Source organism: Mustela nivalis, assembly GCF_964662115.1.
Source record: "Mustela nivalis genome assembly, chromosome: 2".
Taxonomy (NCBI): domain Eukaryota; kingdom Metazoa; phylum Chordata; class Mammalia; order Carnivora; family Mustelidae; genus Mustela; species Mustela nivalis.
The window spans coordinates 141,216,777-141,236,574 of NC_139021.1; the positions used below are offsets into that span (position 1 = coordinate 141,216,777).

The 19,798-nt window shown below is 39.4% G+C and overlaps 1 protein-coding gene across 10 annotated transcripts in view; it reads left to right on the forward strand.

Moving 5' to 3' along the window:
• NRG3 (neuregulin 3) overlaps positions 1–19,798 on the forward strand; it is a 1,043,540-nt gene that overhangs the window by 1,380 nt on the left and 1,022,362 nt on the right. The gene's annotated exons all lie outside the window — the stretch shown is intronic.

A 19,798-nucleotide genomic window follows, 5' to 3' on the forward strand; every position in this document is an offset into this window, starting at 1 on the left:
GAAAAGCACATGCAAATTGACGGACGATAAACCACAAAGGGAAGTTATGTCCGTGTGGGTGTGTGTGGGGTTGGGGGGGAAGGAATGATTTGATGGAAATGTTGATAGAATGAAACTGTAGACTTACAGCAGCTCTGACCCGGGCAGGGACGAGGAAGGGTTAATTGGAAGCCATTGGGGGAGGTAGGGAAATGAGGCGAAGCTTGGCGTAGGGCTAAAGCGATTATCCCCCGTCCTCCTCCCCACCTCTCCACCTGCCCGGCCCTTCCTGGGTGTAGAGATTGATTCTGTGGCCGCCCAGAGTGAGTTAAGTAGGGGGTGATAGGAAGGGAGCCCTGCTGAGCTACTGCCTTTAGGGTCCTGATGGAGGAGGAGTTTTTTAGCCCTGTCAAGCATTTGCTTTTGTTCCTTTCCCAAAGGTGGGGTGTGAAACCTCATCTCCCCTCCTTCCATTCCTGAAAAATAGAAGGGGGATTGGACCGAGTTCTCTACACTCAAGGGGGAGAACGTCCAAATCCTTTGAAACAGGTCACTCTGTAAATGAATGTATCATCTTCAGCCTGGGTGGGATTGCTGCCAGTACTGGCCAGTTTACCCCAAAGAGTGATAGATTTCTACGTATTTGTATAGGTGGTGTATATTTTTCTGTATATCTTTACAAATGTTTTGTGTGACTACTTGACCTACCTCCCCTCACCCCCACCTTCTCTTGTTCTAAGGAAATGTTGGGAAGCTTCTGAATCTGACTATTGATCAGGATATAGGAAACAGTTTGCAATCTCTGAAGGTTATTTAGGACAAACCCCCAGCCTGCCAGTTCAAGTTCTGTGCAAGCCTGTTCTCTAAAACTGTCTTTACCCTTGTATTTCTGTTTTGAGCTATAACATCTGGAGATGAAGAGGGCTCATCATTAACTCTTCAGTAGGAATCCCTGGCTTGCTTTCAGTCATCTGGTGATTTTTCATTTCTCTGATCTTTGGTCTTATTAACCTGGCTGTTATTTAACCCTGGAAACTTAAAAAAAAAAAAAAAAAAAAGATTTAGTACATTTATGGGTAAGGTCCAGGAGAGAAATTCCTTAATGCCTCGACTTTGGGGGGAAAAAATAAAAAGAAATTGGGAGTCAGGGAGAAGAGGGGAAGGAGGGAATCTGCCACAAACCAGAATGGCAGTCAAACCCAGTAACTTGCTGCTTCCCTCTCCTTTGGCTGAAGCCGTCATTTTTTTGAGAGCACATTTTCTCAGGAGGAGTTCAGAGGCTTCTCTCAGCAAATCTAGCTTGAGTTTTGTGGAGGATAAAGGATGTGCAATTGTATGTATGTTTGGACATATTCAGTGGTTTGAAAATATATGAGTGTCTATCCTGATGACCTCAGATTTTTTATCTTTTGATGCAATTGATGCGAATAATGGAGTGTGGGTGTACTTAACTGTATGTGAGTGTGTGTGTGTGTGTGTGTGGAGTCTTGTACTTGGGGGGGGGGTATTTCATGTTCTTTCTCAATTGATCTCCTTGCGTTCCATTCCGGAGGTCTTTAAAGAAAAGCCCAAGGTAATTATTGCTACCTTTCCATGCTCCTTTTTTACATTCTGTAGAAGGGAATGGCAGCCTGTTTAATAAGTAATGATTATTGACAAGACTCTCAGCCCCAAGGAAAAGGGGTGGGGGTAGAATCTGTAAATGGTGTCAATGTTCACTTAGACATATAAGCAGCATTTGTTTTATGTGTATCTGAGGTCCACCTCTTACTCTTTTTTAAACCTTCAACAAGGAGTCGAATTAAGGGATAACACACAAGTATGCAAATCCAATAGAAACTGACCTGGTTTGCATATATCAACAACGGAAATTTTAATGAGGGAAAGATTATGCCGTTTCCATAAAGGATGAATTTAAATAGTTAGGTTTATATGGTAATTTAAAGAAAAGATAGTTTAATTATTATTATTAGTTTTTGTCCAAGATTGTCCAAGGATGATTAACAAAAGGATATAAAGATTTCATTTGAGGAATTATTAGTACTGCCACTGTGGGCTGAAGAATGGCCTGAATATCTTGCATTTTATTTTTCACTTGTTTTGGTGTGCTACTAAAGTTCCCAGGAGAGAAATTCTCCTTTTCCCTAGTTTCTACCATCAGATTTAGTAGATTTTTTTGTTTTCATCTTCTCTCTTTTTTGGGGGGTTTCTTTCTCATCTTCTTCTTTAAATGAAAGTCATGAATTATATTGTAGCACCTGAGGACAGCTAAGGATGAGACTCTGTTTTTTTTTTTTTTTTTTCTCAAGACTAAGCCACTAATTCCTTAATGGCCAGGTCTTTGCTCTTGAATTGAACATCTCAGGGTTTATAGAATGAATGTCTTTGTGTTTGTCTTAGGTCAGTAAGAAGGATCTGTATCTGTAAAGGCAGCACAGCTCTTTGGAGGAAGAGAGGCTGGTGCACTTTTGAATAAACACACTTTCTGATGGGTAATAGGCAAAACAAAAGTTAGTTTTGTTACACGGGAGACTCAGTTTAGAAGACTCTTTCTAATTTTCTGTTGGATTAAAGACAGAGATTGAATTTAAAAGGAAGGAGGGGGAAGGGCTTAAAGTTGACTATGTTCTTGTCCTCTTCCAACCTTTAGACACTGAGCTGGATCAAAACTTTCTTCCACGTTACTGGGATCTCTTGGGTTCCCAGTTAGCTGCCCACAACTTGCTTTAGCTTCCAATGTTTTAGAAGCAAATATCTTGAACGTATGGCCACCAGATTATTTCACCAACAACCTCATTGAAGTATCTTGCCTCTAAGAATGTAGATTAGTTCAGTTTTTCCAAGAGAAAGGAAGATTTACTCTAGGCGGGAGAGGAATAATGATTTTGACCCGTTTACAAAGAGCATTTTATAGCACACTGAGTTGTAGTTTCTGACTTGAAACTCACATGCAGAGTGTTGGCCAGTGCCCCTCTGGATTGTTACTTTACTCAGCCAGAAACCCTGTTTTAACAGTTCAAAGTTAAGAGTCATTGGGTAAATTCAGAAACTGAAGACAAGAGAAAAGAGCCACTTGTAATTGGTTACTTTTTGGGCCCTATTTGGAAAGTATATATTTAATTACAATAAGTAAGACCACGGTCTCAAATACTGTATTTAGTGAAGAGGTAAATGTAGAATGTATTACTGATGTATAAACGTGGTATGGGGGTGATTTTTATTATAACCGAGTCTATATCATTAAAACTTTCCTAGCCATCCCTGTTGTAATTTTGAAGACTGCCGTTGATAACACTGTGTTCTTTTTAAAAAAATTTTATTTTTATTTAAATTCAATTAATTAACATACAGTGTATTATTAATTTCAGAGGTAGAGTTCAGTGATTCAACGGTCGCACATAACACCCCGTGCTCATTATATCACACGCCCTACTTAATGCCCGTGACCATTACCCTATGTCCCCATCCAACATGTAGTATTTTCCTGTATTCTTTTCAAAAGTTTCCAGTCTTTCAATAAGAATACTCTTCGTTGTTTTATAGCAGCTTTAAATATAATTTGTTAAAATAAAGTTACTTCTATATATTGTTCTCTATTTACATGAATCAGAGCCTCCAAAGGAATTCTAGCATAGCAGGGACCAACCCCACCAAAGTGAGAGGATTCAGAGCTTGAGGTCAATATTTCTTATGATATTCAATCCAGAGCTTTTTTATGAGCACATATTACAACCTGAGTATGTTTTGATTTCCTTGGCCTTAATGTGGGATTATGAGACTTTTCTGCTTTAATAACTTATACTGTGTGCATTACTCTTTTAGACACTTCCTTTGTACTTCATCATCCTCACACACACAAGAAAACTAAAGGGCTGGGGCAGGTTAGGCAAGGTTCTTTCTAGAGCCATTTTTAGTTTGGTCTTGGTACATGAAGACAGGGCGGTTCAAGCCTTCCTCCTCTTTTCCCCATGACTGAGATAAGGCAATACTGTTGCTAATTGAGATGACCTTTTGCAGGGTTGATTTGTGAAGCCAGTCACCTATTGTATTTGTGCTCTATTTACTGGATAATCTTTTTTTAACCTAACGCTGATCCATAAACCAGTCAAAAAGAGGAAAAAAAAGAAACAAACAACAAAAAAAGCCAAACCCAACAAACAGGCAAGTAGAAGCTGCTTTGTCACAACTTCTGTCTGTTATTTTCTAAGTCCAGATCGGGCCATGAGCAAGAGTGTGGGTGCAGGGTGAATCGGTGCCATTCTTGGGAGGTCTGGTGTGCAAGGGAGCAAAAATCTCTCTTCCCTTGGGAATACTCCCTCAGCTCTTCCTCCTCTTTACAGCACAATGAGAGGAAGGCAGATTTTCAGCTTGCTTCTTTTGTAGAAATTCTTTCCTCATAACCCCTCATATCCAGTGCCAGACATATCTCGATATTCTATCTGGGATGTTGAAAATGGAACATGAAGGTTGGCCCTGAAATATATAAGAGCAAGGAAAGAGCCATAAATCTAAGTCTGTAAAAGGCATTTGAATTACTTGTGAATAGAACTGAAAATCATTTTTTTCCCCCTTTGAATCTGTTTTTATCCTCAGACTTTTGTGTTAGGTGAAGCCGAGCTATACTGGGTTGACAAATACCACTGAGACATTTTGAGATCCTAGATGTTTTTCTTGTCTACACCCAGAAAAGTGTTTCCTCCAGAGCCATATACGTATTGAAAGGGATGGGGGAAATCAGACTCAATTTAAAGCTTTGTAATATTGGGATGAAAATGGAGCTAAATATGTGTTTTCCATTCATGCAGTTATTAACAAAAGTTTTAGGATAGATGCTTAGTTTGATTTTCCATCTTCACTGTTTCCCTGGGATTTCTTATATTCCTGTTGAATAATGCCTCTTTTGAAGATTCCTTATAGGCTTTTGATTTTTTTTTTAGACTTTTTATTTCTTAGTTTATTTCAGATTTTTCCTAGATAGCCATAACATCTCCATGTCATTTCAGGCTGTTACAAAAGTCAACACTTTGGGTAAGACGATGTTAGACTAAGTTGATGAACAAACTTGAGAAAAAAAATTCTACCCACTTATGCAATTGAGTTATTACACTGTCTTGGTGCTTTATTTCTTAAATTAAAAAAAAATTAAGGATTCCAAAAACTTGGCCAAAACCACATGTCCATTTATTGTCCCATCTAGATTGGGATACAAATCATATAAAATTTTGACAACATTTATTGAGTGATTCTGCAAAACAGTGTTTCAACTGAACATAAAATATTATGTCTTTTCATGTAGTTGTGTTACCTACATAATACATGTCATGTTTCACTATTTTAATTCATTATAATGAATATTAAACATCAATTTGGGACATTGCAATGCTGGTAGCCAATTGGTTAACTTAAGAAGTCTATTAAAGTAATAGTTTAAAAAGAAGACAATTAACATAAAGCTTTCTCCCATATCTTGATATAGGGCCAATGCTTTTTCTTGAGTATGTGTCTATAAATTTGAGCCCTGCTTGTATGTCTTTTCCTTCCTTTTCTTTTTTCATAAGGCATACTTCTAATTACCTCTTTCTTCTTTAAGGACCCTGGTGAAGGAATCTGAACCAGACTCTTTAGAGATACTAAAATATGTCCCTATGTCCTTTGCCTGTATCCTTTAAAGTTTTCTTGCACATCTAATTCAAAATAATTTTATTCTTTTTTTTTTTTTTTTTTGGTCACCATTTAGAGTTTCTTCAAAGCATTCATCTATGTTTTAATAGAAACTGCAATTATCTTTCATTTCTGCAATCACCTATCAGTGGCTTACAACAAATTTCAATTACATAATGACAGTAAGAGCAACTGACATAAAAAGGTTTGTTACCCTGGCTGAGTATTGGTAAGCACACAATTCAAAAGTTGGTCACAGAGGTGTGGTTGCTTCTTTGAGCTTGGCCTGGTGGCAATGACCTTGTCACGATCCAATGAGCTTCCTTGTATTCATCACACTGGAGGGGTGGTGACAGTCAGCTGGCTTACTGGAGCCAGTTTAAGAAAGTGACTCCTTTAGTAGTAGGTCATGACAGCTTTTTGAGATTTTTATGGAAGGGTGACAAAGTTTTGCATTAAACAAAACAAAACGAAAACACCCCCATCAAACCCCAAACCTGTAGCCTTAAATTCTGTGATAACTGTGCAACCTCAAAGAAGCATTTTAATCTCTCTGAACTTTAATGTCCTCCTCTGGATTAATGAGGTTCATGATAATTACCTGCCTTGTGTATCATTCGTATAAGAACTTGTAAGCTACAAAAACACTTTACTGTTTTTATGTCAAGAGAAATGGGAAGTGGATAGACCAGGTATTTTCCTCCAAGAGCACATCAGGCTGTTGAATTCAGTTGAAATATTGGAGCTAGTTTGTTACCTTGCTTGAGGGATCTTTTATCACAATGAGAGATTATTGTTCTTGTATGCCCTTGGATCTTTCCCGTGCTCCTCTCGGATATGCTGGCGCACACAGTCAAATATGGTGTGGAAATCTACCTCAAATCACCTTGGAAATTTAGTCCACTCCACAAACTGGAGCCCACGATTTCTTATCCTTTGCTTGGTACACATTTTTTTAAGGCTTATCTTGCACATACATTAATCAACTAGAGGATCCAAAGTTTTGGGGGAAAAAATTAGTGGGATTGTTGAATGGTCTGTAGAGCTGAAATCTGCAGACATTTTCAGATTCTTGATGAAAGAAAAAATGTCCTATGCCTTCCTTTCCTTCCTTTCCCACACGGTCTTGTTGTCATTCAATCTTTGGAGTTTGAGAGAACATTGGTAACAATAGTCAGTCTTTGTATTGCATTCTATTCCCCTCTTTATTTAGAAGTTACTGTGATTTAGGCTTCAGAGGATTGATAAGTGACTTGTATCCATCAAACAGCTTTTAGATGGATACCTTTCACTTTGGGGAACTTTGCTATTAACATTTTGAAAACATCTTGGCCTGTGTTTGTTGGAAACTTAATCCTGATTTATATTTTAAAGTATTACTTTTTTGTTTGAAGCCTTTTGTTTTCAAGACAGTTGGTGATTGTACATAAGTCATAGATTGCCATTCCCAGGCATAAAAGGAGACAAGTCAGAAACAAGCCTCCAAAATGAATTGAGAATTCAGTTTAATAATAGAAGTTTAGCAGCTTCCAATGATAAGATTTTTTTCTCTTTGAGGCCTTTCTTAGAAGTGATAGTGTGTATCATGGCTGCAATGTGGGCTATAAGAGAATTAGAAAAAAAAAAAATCATCTGTCTATATGCAACTATTTTAGCATGAGTACCTTATAGCCAGGGTTATGAGAACAGAATTTGTACTAAATATTTGATAGAAATTCCTGAACATAGTCTGCCTCTTAAGATACCCTTCCTGTGATGACATGTGACCCTAGTCATGATTTTCCTGCGAATTGCCAGGGACTTAGAACTTTACTAAGAGAAAAATCACACTGTCATCATTATTTTAGGATCAGAGTCTGTTGAGGTCTGTGCCATGAATGTTACTTTTAGAAATGTGGAAGAATTCTTCACAAAATCTCAGTCTTGGAATGGGCTTGAGAATTTAGGTACTAACAGTGAGAGCTGCCGTTTGTAGGGTTTTACTGTGTGCCAGGAGGGCTAGCTCTTCATGTATTTATTTATTGCTTTATTTCTTGTCTTACTGATTGATTGAAACAAGGACTCCAAGACCAGTAGTCCAGGTATGATGATCTCAATCATACAGCTAATCAAGCTTGGCTCAGAGTGGTTCTGTAATTTGCCAAGGACATGCTAAGTGGCATAGTTTGAAGACTCAGGAAGGTTAAAAGATCATTTTCCAGGTAATCTCTCCATTGATCATCATCCATTGATAAGAGTGTAGCTATACCGTGTACATGACCTCTTTCAGCCCTTAAGTCAGGGACAAGGGCATTTACCATCATAAACTCCGCAAAGGGCACATCTGTCCTATACCCGTTTTGTTGTTGTTGTTGTTTTTGTTTGTTTGTTTGTTTGCTATGGTAAAGGGAACCTTTCAAACCAGGGAAATTGTCCTGGTTTTTAGTCCAAGGAGAAATTTAGGTGACGTTTCAACAAAAGATAAAGAATGTGTTCTTTTAAACTCCTATTCCTTGATCTTCTAACTCTGTTTCTCCTGTGGCTGCTTGTAGGTGATTCAGTAGACCAATGACAGAATATTTACTTTATTTTTCTGTTCCCTACAATCCAGCCAGAGTTGTCTTCTTTGCCCATTCCAAACTTGCTTTTGATTACAGTAGTTACTGCATCATATGCTGAGACTGACCAATGGAAATGTATCAGGGAATGTTTGGAATCAAAGCCTTGGAGTCCTTACAGACGCAGAAATAACAACCCTGTTGAATAAATGTTGGCTGTTGTACCATAGGCACTGTCTCCTGAAGAGCATCTGAATTCCCTCTTGGAACCATACTCCAAGGTCCGCACCATTGACTAGCCAACAATCCTGAGAAGAGTAACATTCGTGAGACACTGATAGTCAGCCAGGAATACCCCACATTGGTCCCAGTCATTGCTTACTCCTTTGACCTTTCTGTCTAGCAAGGGTCCCTAAGGAAAACAAAACAAAACAAAACAAAACATTCTTTTGGTTAAAGTGAAGGATGATTGGGATTTCTACTTCTGCAAATCCATGAACAGAAACTGGGAATCAGTCAAATCCCAAGATAGGGTTATTATAGACTCTGCATAGCCATGCAGAAGGATAGGAGCACTGTACTAGCAGGAAGCCTGTCTCATCAGAATCCCTGTAAGACTGTGAATGAATCACATAGACTAAGAATGACAGCTGTACTCATCGAGAAGAGGGGAAGTGAGATTGCTTACCCAAATTCATTGTTAAACAAAAGTTTTTGTTGGCATGATGACAAGATCTAGACTCCAGGAGTAACAAGTGATCATGGGGAGAGGAAGTGTTTATATTAAACACTATCTTGACCCTAATTCTATTTAACTGACTTTTCAGTATGAGACTCTATTTCTGGATTTAAAAAGTGACAAATTTCCCCGCTGCTCCTGGGGGCTGGGGTCAGTGCAGAGACCTCCTCTTCCTGGGAAACTCAGCAGGGCTAGAAAGACCCCCCCCCCCCCCCCCCCCCCCGCCCATCACGCAGTGCATGTTCCTGGGGAACCTGGTCAAAACCATTTTTAGACCACCTGCTTCTGGGTCGGGGTTTCCTAGGTAGCAGAGCAGCTCTCTCACTGAGATCTACTGAAAGTCATCCCTCAACACAAGGGTTTGTAAAGGATCAAAATAAAACAAAATTAAAACAAATTTAAAGATTAAAAAAAAAAAAAAAAGAAAAACTAACAAATGCCCTTTCATGCTGAATAGCTCCAGTTGATATAGGGCGTCCGCCTTCACCAAATGAGGGGTGTGCTTACCAAGTATTAGTTGTATCTAAATCTGTTTATGCCTGTTGTTGCTACTGTAATTAGGTAATATATTCAAATAGGATGCAAACCAATGAATTAATTGTGGTTTCTATTAGAACTAAATTGATGACTTTGGATATACTCTATAAAGATAAATCCCTTGAAAAAGATGCTTGTCGAAGAAGTTGTGGGCAAGTTAAGGGGGAGTATATTTATATATCCATAAGAAACCTGCCCTTGGATTATTTGACCTGTGGCTTTAAGTTGTCATTCCACAATAAATAAACTGAAACTGAAACATTGCAGTATGTATTTTAGGTGTGGCTTTTCACAGAAGAGTAACAAATTTAGTCAGTGAAAAGCCTTGAATTCTACAGCCAAATAGTTGGCAGGTGAATGTGCATTTATATGACTTAGGATAAAATGAAATAGATAGTAAATAAATGTTACTTTGCCCATGTGATGGAATTATAATGACATGTATAATGGCTGCAATGTAGGCTATAAGAGAATTAGAAAAAAAAAAGTTGTTTGTTTAATAATTTTAAGTATACTGCAAAGTGTTTAGTATATAATTATCTAAAACTTTAGGTAGAAAATTATGTAAAGTACCAACTATATGAAGTTGTGCAGATTAATAGATGGATTTAAGATATATAGTAATTATATTCAAAGGAAGTATACCAAATTGTTAACGGTGATTTCTGGATCGTGGAAAGGGAATGCTGTCTAATTTATTGTATTGTATTTATTTAATAGTCACAATTATCTCTCTAGTTAGATGTTATTAAACTTTTGAAAAAGAAGAGACAGAGAATAGCCTCCATAAATCAGTTTGGTTATTAGTCTTGGTTCTGTGAAGTTTCTTTCTTTTTTTTTTTTTTTTCAGACCAAGCATTTGTGTCTTGATTGGTGGTGTCAGCATTAAAGTGTTGGCTGAGTTGGGTTCCTGCTGCGAAATGCAGATGTGTAGAAATATAAGTGCATTTCATTTGCTCATGGGAAATAATGCCTTATTGAAGGTAGGGTATCTTACCCTGGGCCTTCCACCATTAACCTTGACCTTATAAGGATAAAGAAGATGGAAGTTTAATGAGTTTCTTAATGGCTCTTCAGTCTGCAAATGTTGGGCAGTCTTTAATAGTGTTGCTTGGGGTAGATAATAACCAGTAGGAGTCAATCAGTTGTGTTTCTGCAAACCAACTACATGGTCTATTTTAAGGATTACCTAAAGCAGAATGCAAAGGCAAGTTTGAAGTGAAGGGTCCTAGAAGGGAAGGCTGAAGTCAAATGAGAACAGGTGGGATGACCAGTTCAAACAATTTCTAGATTCTGTGAGCCTCTCACTGAATCATCAGATATTAATTCTTATCCTAAAGTTAGGTGGTTAGACTACAGATAGATAAATTCCATAGGCCAGTGGAAAGTAGTGACTTGCAGAGAACACAGTTCTTTACTTTGATGAGGAATTGTGCTCAAAATCGTTTAGGACAGCTCACAAATACATTGGTGAACCGAAAGAGTCAGAACAAAAGTATCATTTTGTTTATACGATGTTGAGTGTTAGAGGTCAAGATAGTGATCGTCCTTGGGGAAGCAGCAGGTAGTGAAGGGAGAGACCCATGATATGAGGCTTTAAGATGAAATTGATAATTTTCTGCTTCTTGATCTGGGTGCTGATTACATGGGTGAGTTCTTTTGGTCAAAATTCATCGAGCTCAATACAAGCATCACAATATAAAAGAAATGTTTCTTTGGCCTTTGCTTCATGCTACCAGGGTGGTAGCCTGAGTTTCTGGATTTTTCCACTTACAGACAACTGGATCATAATGCTGAGTGTTTGTTTTTCATGCCCCGCAGTCTAACAGATGCAAAGAGGGTCTTCTTGGCTTCATCAGCTTCCTTTTTTTCCTCAGGATTCCTAGCTTTGTGAGATTCCATGCAAGATACCCACACTCCTTTTCAATTTAAGCCTTTCTGAGTGGATACTTGTGTTTATATTACTTAAAATTTCCTTTTCCCCGTATCAGGAGTGTTTCTGTGGCAGCATGAGCTATCACACTTTTCACACATCCTCCACCTGTAAAACCATACTTGTGTCCTAATAGTGATTTTGATCACAGTTCGGCAGCATTTGGGTGCACCGTCCATAAGAAAATTAATTCATCATCTGCATTTATGGTTTTGCTGAAAAGACCAGAATATACGTACCAGAGAATGATTAAGTGCTGAAGTGTGTGATTCCAACTGATGCCATTTCAGAAAGCAGTGATTAGAACAGGCATAGGTGATTTCAGGGGAGTATTTGTTTAGGCAGAGAAATGGAGAATTGAGGCCACAGGAGAGAAGGGGAATTAACAAAGTAGAAGTGTGCATGCACACCCTTGTATTGAAGAGTGGAGGGTCTGGCCCAGTGGGCAGAGAGGGTTTATCTTGGAATTAATGAGGTAGCCTCCTCTTTTCCTCAGGACAAAGCCTGATTAAGGAGGGAGGGCTTGGCAGGACATGGCTAAGCTGCTGTGGGAAACAGTGAGGGTTGGTGCAAGCAATTGGCACAATATCTGGTGTTTTCAGAAGATGCAAGGTCTTCAGGATGACTTGGAGGGAGGAACAAACCGCAAATTGTAAAGATTCTCCAAGGCTTATTTGTCCCAAAGCATTTAAAGATATGGTCTGTGATTTGTGCTGAATACATTTAAGTATTGACTTGATTCCAGTACCTCTTCAAAATGCTGCAAGAAGCAAAATAATTGGTATGTTTAAATATGTTTACTTTTTTGCATTGTCACATCAACACAGCCCTAGATTTAACACAAAATAGTAGCTTTCGAATATCTAAAAATCTGCAAGTAGAGATATAAGAGAATAACCAGCAGAAAGTCTTGATTTTACTTAAATGAACCAGGGACTGCCTTTAGAATTTTCAGAGGCAAAAGCTATTTTATGAATTGATCACCACATCATTCTTCTGGTTCCACCGAGGTCCTCTTTCCAGAAGCTACTCAGCACCTTTTGGGATTAAATGCTGACATGGTATGGCATTCAAAAGGTAGTAGCCCTGTTGATTCCCTCTCTGCCCTCATCACATGGTGAGGGAAGAGGGGGAGACCCTGCTGCTTTGGGAAGCAGGAGGATGGTTCTGTGTAAGATGAGGCTCTCACCCAGCCTGCCAGAGAGTTCCCCTTGGACACAAGAGCTACACCCCTTCTTTCACGTATCCACAGCCCAAATTACTGTGTCGCCCACTTTGTTCTTCATAAAGAGGCTTCGGATTAGAATCACATTCATCACTCTTGCCAGTTTACTTGGTTGCTCGTTGTTACCAGATAGAGGGGCTATAACACCACGGAAGCATGGAATGTTCAATTAGAATTGATAGCCAACGGCGTCTCTCCTCCTCTCTTTTTCACTGATCAGATAATTTCCACTGAGGTCAACCTTTATAATAAGCCAGCTGACACATACTAGTGATATTTACTTGAAATACTTTGTTTATCTGCCCCCCCACTTTTTTTTTTGTTGACGGAGATAACAGTGCCCTTTGCAGTTACTTGTTTGGGTCTTTTGTGTATTTGATCAGAAGATATTTTTGAAAGGAAAGGAGGCAACGCTGTAGATGGGATCTAAACGAAGTCAGCATCCGATCTGAGTTTCCCCTTCACTTGGTGCTGTGAGCTTCTCCGTGACCTTCCGTGGGAGCACGCTGGTGCTCATCTTTCATCATGAGCGGCTCCGAGTAATTTATGGTAAATAATGAAATGCTGTTTCCTACAATGCACTGCAAATGGCTGAGTGTTGTAAAAGTCTAAAGAGCTCTATTACTTCTAAATGACTAGATAACACAAAAATGTTAACCCCAAGGAAAAGAGGTCCAGTAGAACAGGCTGCTTGTGAAGTGCTGTCTTCCTGCTCGATGCCTCCTGATAGGCTTTCTGCACCTGAACTCCGCAGGGACTGGCTGGGATCTGAATAGTTACTTTCAGGAACCACGAGGAGAGGCTGAGGCCTTTTAGGCTGTTGGGAAGACCAGGAGCAACTGTGGTTCATTTTTTGGCATGGGGGTGGGGTGGGGAGAGAGAAACTTGCAAAATTTGTTTTCAATCTGAAACCCTTAATACATTTTTTACAGTGCTGTTCCTGAGGGTGAGGCCCTCGTGATACAAGGGTGTGGCGGCAAATGCCTTGTTTGAACACTGAGGTTGAACAGAAGAGGTTTTATCAGAATGAAGGTTTATAGAGTCCTGACAGGATTTCAGAATTAACTCTCAGCATAATATCTGTATTCTCTTTCTCTTATCCACATATACAACAGTATGTACCACACAGATAAAATTTGCAACGCTCAGCTCCCTTGTACTGCATACTATATTAATACAAGTGTGAAATGTTTGTCACGGTGAACACACATGTTCTCATCCTGGGTACCACAAAATAGCTACGTAAGTGTTAGGGTTTGAAGACCTTAACAACCAGGTACAGAAAGTCTTTATGTACTATACTCCCATTGTGAAAATTGAATTAAGTTGCCGGTCAGCGAGCTCTTTATTCTGACAGGAGAGCTCCTTTGTGGCAAACCATAGTGAAGGGTCATCTTTGGCCACTGATACTTTCAAGCTCAAACCCTTTGCTGAAGTTTGCCACTGGATTTTCTCATGATTCCCAGACACGATTACTTTGCCAAATGAAATAATCTGTTTCTTCTACTAGAATGGCTTTCTTTCCTCCAGGTAGCAGCTACAAGGTATGAAAATGAATTGCACAAAAATAAATTACACAGGCTGCATTTTGGGGAGAGTAGCCATAGCGGGATCCATCAATTTTCTTTTGACTGCTGTGCCGGGACGTCCACCCTAATTGTCAGTGATCAGTTATATGCAATCATTTGGACCTCTGGATCTTCCCCAAATAGAGATGCTTCTGTGCCAGGAAAATCAGGCTGTTTGGATGTTCGAGAATATTTTTGCTTTTGGTGAAGAAGGGTAGTTGCCGTGTGCCATAGGGGAGACAGATTCAGAGAAGTATGGCTATTCCCAGAAGCTTGTTTGAAGAATATGGACTAAGTGGCTCATGGCTCAGCTTCCAGCCCATTAACCATCTACCATCTACCTAAGGTTTGGCATTAGTGACACAGCCTGCTTCGGGTATCTGAGTAGGGACTCCGAGGCTTCTGGGTATTATCCAGGCTTTCTCATCTCTGTATGCTTAGTCTACCACTTCCTCTCTGATACTCGGCCATTTTGTAAACCGTGTGCAAAAGAATCCAGCGAACAAGAGGTGATTTCCATGGAGACAGGGAGACGCCAGCGAGTCTTACCTCAGGGAAGTTTATGTTTCTTGGCTTAATCTTGTTAATTGTTCCAATGTTTTTTCTTTGCTTCCAATGAAAATTAGAAGCAGGATAATTAGAAGAGTGGTTTTAAGAGGAAAAGAAAAGTAATTAAGGCCCAGTGGGAAGGCCACGGACCTTGTTTGGGGCTGTAGGCCCAGTTCTGACACTCGGTTGTTTGAGACCTCAGGGTAGATGGATTCACTCATGCTCTGAAATTGAGTGTGTGTGGTTTTTTTTGTTTGTTTGTTTGTTTGTTTGTTTTTAATTTCCCCTGTAAGTAAGGCTGTTGGACAAGACGTTCCCTGAGGCCCAGTTTATAATTTGAGATTAAAATCGTAGTGGAATTTTGAATGACTAATTCTGGAGGCTGTCTCCCCTCTTCCTCCTTTCCTCTTTCTGTTTGTTCTCTAACCCCTACCTCTGACCCTGTTTTTTTTTTTTTAATAATATTTAAATTTTATTAGACTCTTTTTTCCCCCCTTGAGATTGTATTTATTTATTTGACGCAGAGAGAGAGAGACAGCGAGAGAGGGGATACAAGCAGGGGGAGGGGGAGAGGGAGAAGCAGCCTTCCCACGCAGCAGGGAGCCTGATGTGATACTGTGAAGCGGGGCTCCATCACAGATCACAGGACCGTGGGATCATGACCTGAGCCAAAGGCAGACGCTTAATGACTTAGACACCCAGGTGTCCTGACCCTATGTTGTTGTTGTTTTTCCTGTAGTATACTTTTGGTGGTATATTTTGCATTTCAGCATTCACTAATACCAGTGTTTTTAGTGTGCTATATACGTGGGACACAGTTATATCCTTAAGTCTGGTGAACTTTTGCTTGTTTACAGCTTTAAAAAAGAAAGAGAATTTCTTATCCTTCTTCTGACAGATGTAGAGGTTGGTAGCCAGCCATAGGTCTGGTATTGTGATGCGCACACATGAAAGTAAATGGATTCCAAAGGCAGAGGTATGAGGAGGCTGGGAGGAATTACTGGCACACAGAAAATATTTCATTTGGGAGTATAAATAAATTAATCCAGTTCTAGACATAACCATAATATCTTTCTCCCTTAATTAAACAGAGGTTCTACTTGCTGAATTTTACAGAATGTTACAAGAAGAACACAAGACGAAGAAACAGTATCACTAAGGCACTGTGTGTCTTAATGTAAGGCATTATTTCATGACATGCTGGTTAGCACGAGGATTTTTGATATCAGAATGTGGTACCATCCATTGATTAGAGCACAGTTCTGAGCCAGAGTGACATTTAACTCAGAGTGGCTAGTGTTAATGTTTTATCTTTTTTTTTTTTTTTTGGAACATCTTCCTCTTTGTTATATAAAGTATGTTCACTATGGAAAATTGGAAAACATCAGCAGTAAGGAAAATAAAAGTCAACTGTACTTCTACCACCTCGAGATAATTACCGTTATCTTTCTGTAGGATATTAACCCAATTTTTTGCTCCACAAATACGTATTTTTTTACAAAAATGAAATTATATATGCTCTAATAATTCTTTTAGCTATCCTTTTGTATTTTATGTTAAAGTATTTCTATGACAGAATACTTAAACTCTGTTTTTAATGATGTTGTGCTGAAGTATATTGACATACTGAAATATTGAGGTGAATTTAATCACCTTGAGAGTTTAGTTTGTTCCAATTTGGTCATTATTAAATAAAATTCTGCCCCAAAAGTCCACAGTATGGAATGGGAACTTTTAGCCAACATATATACAAAAAAACCTTAATTTTTTTTTTATCCAGATTCCTAATTCTTATTGAAAAAGGATTGAGCAGTTCACATTCTTGCCATTGTGATGTCAGAATGCCCATTCTTGGGGCGCCGGGACAGCTCAGTCAGAGAAGCATCCAAATCTTGATTTCTGCTCAGGTCATGATGTCAGGGTCATGAGATTGAGCCCAGTGTTGGGCTCAACAACTCGCAGGTAGCCTGCTTAAGATTCTCTCTTTCCCTCTCCCTGTGCCCCTTCCCACCTCTCTCTCCCTAAAAACAAAAGAAAGAATTATTTCCATAACTTTCCATTCTTTCCATAACTCCCACCCCATTGGTGTTATGTATCATTAACAACAAATCAACAAACAAAATGTTTTGCCAGTCAGTTTTAAAACAGTATCTTGTTGGTGTTCTGTCTTAACATTTCTCCAGTTACAAGGGAGAGTGAACATCTGGTAGTTTTTGAAACAGAGGTTGTGGGGGGAGGTTTGTGAGTCTTTCTTCGCTGCGTGTGCTGTATGGTCAGCTGCCTTCCTCAATCATCCATGACTTCATCTCAGCTGTAAGGAGAAGCTGAGGTCTGGAAGTATGAAAGCTACCCAGTGTAACTTAGAAACAAGGTAACAAGGTGTTTTGGTGGTGGTTTTTTTTTTTTTTTTTTTTGCTTAAAACCCAGAAAGCATGGCAGATGGGCAGATAGAAGATGGGTCATGGTCACAGGGAGTCAGCAAATAAGGAATAAGGTGCAGCAATGCTTGACCAAGTGACCTCAGGGGATAGAGTGTTGGGTTACTTGACGTCTGTAAAACCACAGTGCTCAATGTTAACCTACAGGTATATAGCTAGTAAGATTCTCCTAGAAAATATATGCCTGAACATACACATACACACAAGGATCAAACATAAGAAAAATTCCTGAAAGTTCAGAGGGTTTAAATTGCAGCTTTCTCTGAATCGATGATGCCCAGGGACTACCTCAACTCCTTGGTCTCTGCCTTTTCTGGAACCTTCTCAGTGTTCTGTTAAGTAAGGTTTCTTTTCCAGTCTTCCACTCTGTGGACTGGCTGTTGAGTTGAGGCTTGGCCTCCAGGGAAGAGTGGTGTAAGCTGCTCTGCACTTGGGCCCTGTGACAGCCACTGTCTCCAGCTGCCGTAAGGCTACTGCTGTTCCCGCTAATAAGTGCCATGGAAACCCAGTGAGCTCCAGGAGAGGTGGGTGAGCAGCACATCACTGAGTGACACTGGATTGTTAAATGTCACATTACAAAAATAGAACCACCTGAGGAAAAGCGGGGCCACACTAGCATCCTGTAGCTCTCTTTCTTGGCCTCTGCTTCCCTTTGGCTAAGTCTTCTCCATGAGGAGCAGGGAGACTTGGTGCTTCAATTATCTGTATTGGTGAGTCTGGCAGAGATGTCCCTTCTTTGGCATATCTCTAACTCCGAAACCAGACATTGATGAATTTGATTTGGATTAAAAAAACCTGACTCTGTTAAGGCTTTGCTGATCATGTATACATCTGTCCTTTGAGCTTCATAGTTTTAGGATCAAGGTAAGTTGCCTTAGCATCTACTATGTGGTCAGGTCTTTTTTTTTTTTTTTTTTTTTTTTAACACTACAAGAACAAAACAAGGGGCACCTGGGTGGCTCAGTGGGTTAAGCCACTGCCTTTGGCTCAGGTCGTGATCTCGGGATCCTGGATCGAGCCCCGCATCAGGCTCCCTGTGCGAGATGGAGCCTGCTTCCCCCTCTCTGCCTGCCTCTATCCCTACTTTTGATCTCTCTCTCTGTCAAATAATAAATAAAATCTTTAAAAAACAAAACAAAAAACCCCACCTTGGATAGCTTATATCCCAGGTGGATAAATTCAGATGACACCTCCAAATTGATTGACTTGAACTTTCCGATTATTGGTCCAAATACCCTCAGTCCTCAGCTGTCCAAAGGGAATCCCTGCCAGTTTAATGCAGTGGACTATGTGTCATGTTTCATTTAATGTGGATGTTAACTTTTTGTTTTGTTTATTACTATCCGATGCTATTACCATCCAATTAGGTTGAAAATCAGCAATTAGAATCGAATGCATGTAATAGTTATTTTCCTTTTGCTCATAGTTACACTCTTAATGATGTGATTTGTAGTCGGTGTGTGTGGGTGTGTGTATGTAAGGGGTGCATGTACTATAGAAACAGCAGTGGGTGTTAAGTCTGGAAGAATCCAAAATTTGCTTATTAGATACCCGAACTTGATGGAGTCTATCTCCTTGAGCCTAAATATTCTCATTTCCAAAAGCCAAAATAATGGCTACTGCTTATAAGGCACATACTGTAGAATGTATAGATAATCAAATAATCGGATAAATCAAGGTGTATATATATTGGGAGCCAAGGGGTATTTGGATATATGAAAACTGGAGCAAATTGAAATCATTAATAGGGCCCGATGTTATTTATGTCACAAGCTAATGTTTTCTTTTTGGGAGCCAAATTTAATCTTAAATATTTAGTACTGTACTTAGGAACTTGATGGCTTGAAAATAAAAAAAAAATTTAAGCTGGAAAGCCCTGTAGAGAGGATGAGAATGACACTGAGAAAATCTAAGTCTCAGAATGGTGTTGACGGGAACAGTACCAGTTTCCAGGCATCTGGATGTGAATTTCTCATCCTTTGAGAAAGGCACACTCAACCAGCATGCCCTTTTGGTATGATAGCCCTGGAAGTGTGGGATGCTCAGTTTGAAACTGAGCTCTGTGTCAATCCCTGATATCTCAATTTCTTACGTACCACACACAAGCAGCAGAGGAAATGTGCCTTTGAAGAGTGAAGAACCCTCTCATTTTCTCACTATCCTATCTTATGCCATTTCTCTTCAGGGTGATTGTTCTTAAGAATGGATCCTCAATGCTGAGTAAAGAATACTTTTCCACAGTATTTCTTCCAAAGTGTGTCTTGATAGATTCTGCAAACTATAGAGCAGGATTTCACATGCTGAGTAAAAGGAAGATGATTTATATTTCTGAAGAAAGCTAAAATTCATCGCCCTTTTTCCTAGTCTCATTTTCCTTTTCTTCATCTATTTTTTTTTTTTCTTTGAAAGATCGAAGGTATGTTGTAGATTTCATTTCCAGAGGTTGAGAATTTAGGGCTTTGTTTTGTTTTGTTTATGTCGGAACATTGTATGATACAAAACGTCTGTTGTGGCTCAAGGGGCAGCAGATCTGTTGATGTGAGTTAGTGACTTGAGCAGCCGTGTGGGGCTTCTCTTCCACACAGTCCCCTAAACATTCTTCATTGTTTAACTACTTATTAAGCATCTACTA